The sequence below is a fragment of the Lynx canadensis genome, chromosome X (genome assembly GCF_007474595.2).
Source record: "Lynx canadensis isolate LIC74 chromosome X, mLynCan4.pri.v2, whole genome shotgun sequence".
Classification (NCBI taxonomy): domain Eukaryota; kingdom Metazoa; phylum Chordata; class Mammalia; order Carnivora; family Felidae; genus Lynx; species Lynx canadensis.
Genome location: NC_044321.2, coordinates 56,971,618 through 56,976,318, shown reverse-complemented (window position 1 = coordinate 56,976,318; position 4,701 = coordinate 56,971,618). Strand labels below are relative to the sequence as shown.

General features: G+C 53.4%; 1 non-coding gene across 1 annotated transcript; it reads right to left on the bottom strand.

The window, feature by feature from the left end:
- Window positions 1-582: 582 nt before the first annotated feature.
- Window positions 583-667, bottom strand: TRNAQ-UUG. The gene has a single exon. It is a non-coding gene; the product is annotated as a tRNA-Gln (tRNA).
- Window positions 668-4,701: the final 4,034 nt, after the last annotated feature.

The following is a 4,701-nucleotide window of genomic DNA, read 5'->3' as shown; positions in this document are numbered from 1 at the left end:
ATCAACTTTGTCAAGTTCTGTCGTAGGTATTTTGAGGCTCCGTACCTATGTGCGTAGAAGTTTGAAATCGTTATGTCTCCCACATCAGCGGATCCTTCTGTCGTTACGAAATGTCCACTTTTGTCTCTAGGAACACTGTCTTAAAAGTCAACTTTGTCTCTTGTTATTATGGCCACAATGGCACACTATCATCCACTGTGCTCTCACTCTCAGCGGGTTTATGCCATTATTGGAAGGATATCCCCTGTCAAAAGCAGGTAGTTGAATCCATCCGTTTCTTCTACTGGATTGACACTCTCTACCTTGTGATTAAAGGGATTCATGCGTTCATAATATGGGTAGGTTTGCAGATGTTATTTTGCTACGAGTGTTATACATTTCTCATGTCTTTTTGTGCCTCCATTTCTCTGTGGCTACCGTCTTCTGTGTTGGATAGATGTGTTCTTTCTTTTTTTTTACTAATTTTTTTAACGTTTATTTATTTTTGAGACAGAGAGAGACAGAGCATGAACAGGGGAGGGTCAGAGAGAGAGGGAGACACAGAATCCGAAACAGGCTCCAGGCTCTGAGCTGTCAGCACAGAGCCCGACATGGGGCTCGAACCCACGAACCTTGAGATCATGACCCGAGCCAAAGTCGGACGCTCAACCGACTGAGCCACCCAGGCGCCCCTAGATAGATGTGTTCTAATATACCATTTGATTCCTTTGTTCCAGGGCCCCGCCCCCTGAGGTCTCAGGGCTTTCAGGGTGGCCCTTCCTTCCCTAGCAAGACCCAGCATGTGCCCTGTGCTGATAGATGCTGCAGAGTCTGCTCCCTGCCAAAGCCACAGGTGCCCGTCCCAGTGGAAGCCCTGATCTTTTCTCCATAAAGAAACTATACACCAAGGGAGTTGCAAGAAATAGACAGTCTGTACTGGCAGGAGCAGGGGGATATCCCTAGGATTGGATTTTGAGGGTGCTGGATCAAGAGGACAGGAATAGAAGACTGGATAATCAGGTTTTGCTGAGTAGGGGCACTTTCTCATACCACGGGGTTTAACCCACTGGCAGGGACTCCAGGAGATGGAGTAGATAGATTCACCACCAGAGTGGCCCTCAAAAGCTCCAAGAAGGTGGTGGCCCGCACTGAGAAGTGGAAGTGCCTGCCTTGGACTAGCAGAGGGTAGAGGAAGGAACAACAAGGCTGAATGATGCAGGTGAGCTGGAACGGATAGAAAAGGTGAGGCCAGTCACATGGCCTAACCATTAAGTTCCATGAGAGGGCCCAGTGGACCCACCATTCACCAAAGTTCAGCGGTTGCTGCCCTCTGCAGGCCGATGCAGGTGATGGCAGCAAGTGGTCCTGGCCCGAGCTCATTACCATCCATGAGAGTGATGGAATTCTGATGTAATAGAGAGCAGAGAGTAACTCTCAATCAAGAGACCTCAGGAGACTACCTTTCCTGTAACAACCGGCAAGGTCAGGGGGGCAGTCAAGAGTGCTTTGACTGGCAGGGAGCTGAGAGGATGGTTCAGACAGCCTGGCTCCCTCGGGGCAGCTACAGCCAGACAAAGGCAAGGGTGCAAGAGAAAGGGGGTGGTCGTCCCAGTAAAAAGTTACAATTTCTTGCTCAGTTCCTGGTCCTGAGCCAATTTTGAGACCAGCCCCACTGACTCAAGAGGTGGAGGAGTCCTGAGGAGGAAGGGTCAAGAAACAAGGTGATGAGTATATACATACTATGATGATACCACCGGCCTTCCCTACAGAGAATGACTGCCATTTCTCAAGTGACAGTGCACTGGGGAAAGAGAAATACCCAGACATTTCTAGGACTATTGGACCCAGGGTCCGAGGTGACATTGATACTGGAGCCCCAAAGTGTCACCATGAGGCTTGGCTAGAGTGGGACTTAGGAGACCCTGGTAATAAAAGGAGTTGGGATAGAGATCCAGTCATGGAAAGCCGACTGGATCCCTGGGCCAACGCAGTGGTCACTTCTCTAGTCCACAAGTTGACGATTGATACATTCAGCAGTTGGAGCAAAAACCCCCACGTTGGGGCATTGGTCTGTCTGTGGGGCAAGAAACTATCATGGTCAGGAAGGCCAGGTGGATCCTCTGACACTGGTCCCCAGCCCAGGCCAGAACAGTAAGTCAAAACCAATATGGGACCCTAGTGAGGTTGAAGGAAGGGAGTTAGCAGCAATTATAGACACCACTGGAGACCTTTAGGATGCAACAGAAGAGGAGGTAGGAGAACCCCAGTGATGAAAAGAGTGGTGAAGGTGTGGAAAGGCGCTAGGATTCTGTCTATGGGGGAGAGGGAGAAGGATGAAGGGAACGGAAATGGCAAGAGGGCCAACGGAGTCTTCGACTGAATCCATTGGTAACATTTCCGAAGAGGGTGGTGGGTAGAGGAGATTCTGCTGTCTCCTTCGTGATCCATTTTGCACAGCATCCAGATTGCACAGCATGACTTTAAGAGCCACTGGGAGAAGTGGGAGAGGGCGTTTTCCACACACACACGTAGGGATATTGGGGGCATGCTTGAGGAGGCTGACTGCAGATTTAGAGTATGCCCAATCCCCCCTGCTCTGTAACCTTTCCCAGCATGGTAGGCTTCTCAGGTGCAGACCCAGCAAAACCTGGCCTTTGCGATTACGCAGGCAAGAGGTGTTGAGGTACCTCAGGCCTCTCCTGAGGATCAGCCAGAGTAGGATGTAGGCAGGAGAGGCGAGGGCCAGACAGAGCATTAAGAGTGGGAAAGAGAGGAAGGAAAGTATGGAAGGAATCCAGGGCTCCTGGAGTAGGGGTTGGGTGGCAAGCAAGGGAAATTCTAACACTGGAGCACCTCACAGAAATCAAGGGAGGGACCACTCCCCAGATATTGGGACTGCTCAGCTCAGAGAAGCTGGGAACCGGTAGCTGTAGAGCAATTGGAGAGACAACTGGCGCCCCACCCCAACCACCACCACCACTGTTAGGTGTTAGTTGTGCATGCTCCAGAACTTTCACCATACTTGTACTGACACCTATGTGCACTCTCAACATAGGACTGGTTCCGTTTTAAATTTTCATTTGACTACTTACAAATGTGTGTCCAGCTCCAGTGATCTCCAAATTACTGTGTTCAGTCACGAGGATGCTTTGAAATGTGTGAACACAGCCTCATGTGTTCCTTTTGACTAGCGTGGTTCAGTCTACCAGATGCGCTGAACATCAGTTGCTTGCATCCACTTCCCCCTTACTGAGGGGAATTCAGAGTGTTCCCAGTTTTCCCCATCACCAACATTCCTGTGTACGTATCCTTCCTTGTCCATTACACGAACGAGAGCGTCCCCAGAAGATGTAGGTGGCAGTGGACTTGCTGGGTCACAGGGGGAATGGGCGTCTCTTCTAAGATTCTCCACTCAGAGCTCAGAGCAAGGACTCCGGGGCCAAACTACAAGTTTCGATCCTGCCGCGGATCCCGACAAAACAAATGACCTTGCGCCAGTGGCTGAGCCTTTCAGTGCCCCTTTGCTCACCCATAATAGGGCGGTACTAGTGGGTACCTCAACCCTAGGATTGTCTCGACAATGTGTCACTAGTTAACTACAGTGCTTACAACAGAGCCAGGCATGTGGTACCTGTTGTATAAGTTGGTTGGCACTGATTCTGCCAATTTACCCTCCCAAAGGGCTCTTCTGCGCCGCTGCCCCCTCCTCCACCCGACCCCCCACCCAGCAGTGGGCAAAAGCAAGGGCTCTGCTCAGAACCTCTCCCACCCTCGGAATGGTTCAGCTCTTTGACTCTTTCAAGTCTGGTCTGTGAACACTGATTCGCGGTTTTAGTTCGCATCTCCAGGATTTGTGATGGTGAGCGTCTTTTGGCGTGTGCACTGGCCATTGAGATTTCTTCTTTGAATTGCCTCGGAGTGGAGAAGGGTCGGGGTCGGGGGGGGGGCCAAGTCCAGCCTTTGCGCCAAACCCGCCTGACAAGAAAGTTCCCTGAGCACACATCCAGGGACCAATGTCATCGCCCACCGAGGTCAAGCGGATGCAATAGAGACGCTGCGGCCCGTAAACAGGACCACATTTGCTCTCCGGCCCTTCGCGGGGAAATATGCCACAGGTCCCATGATCACTGACTGCGGGCTTCCCGTGCCCATTGTCCTATCAGGTTCTGAGCGTGGCCGTGGGACAGAGGCCGGCAAATCCTTTCTCGGCAGGTGCTTTACCTCCGTCCCGACGGGTCATCCCCAACCCCGGAGACAGGTGCCATCACAACCCACTCTGTGCACGGGCGGACAGAGGCTAGAAGCCGTGACTCCCAACTGGAAAGTAGGAGGCGGGCCCAGAAGAGCCCGGACAACAGGGCCTACCAACCGGCCGCCACACCCGAGAGACCCAACACCCCGACCTGCTTGCGGGGGGAGGGGGGGGGAGGGCGGAGACCAAAGGCGCTCCACCCCATTGGCCAGGGCCTCGAGGGGCGGGCAAACGAGGGGCGCGCGCTGGTTGGCGGGGGACAGACCAATGAGGAGGCCGTGGCGCGGGCGTCGAATGCGTGTGCAAGCCGCGCGGCGTTTGAGGTCTCGTGCGGCCTGGTGCGGCGTCTGTGGTGATTGCCTGCGTCGCCCGAAGGACTCGTCGCTCGCCTCGTGCCTCTGCCATCTTGCCTGTGGCGCCGGGGCCAGGGCGACCGTCTTCCCCGAACCTGGGCTGCCGGGCCTCGCAGC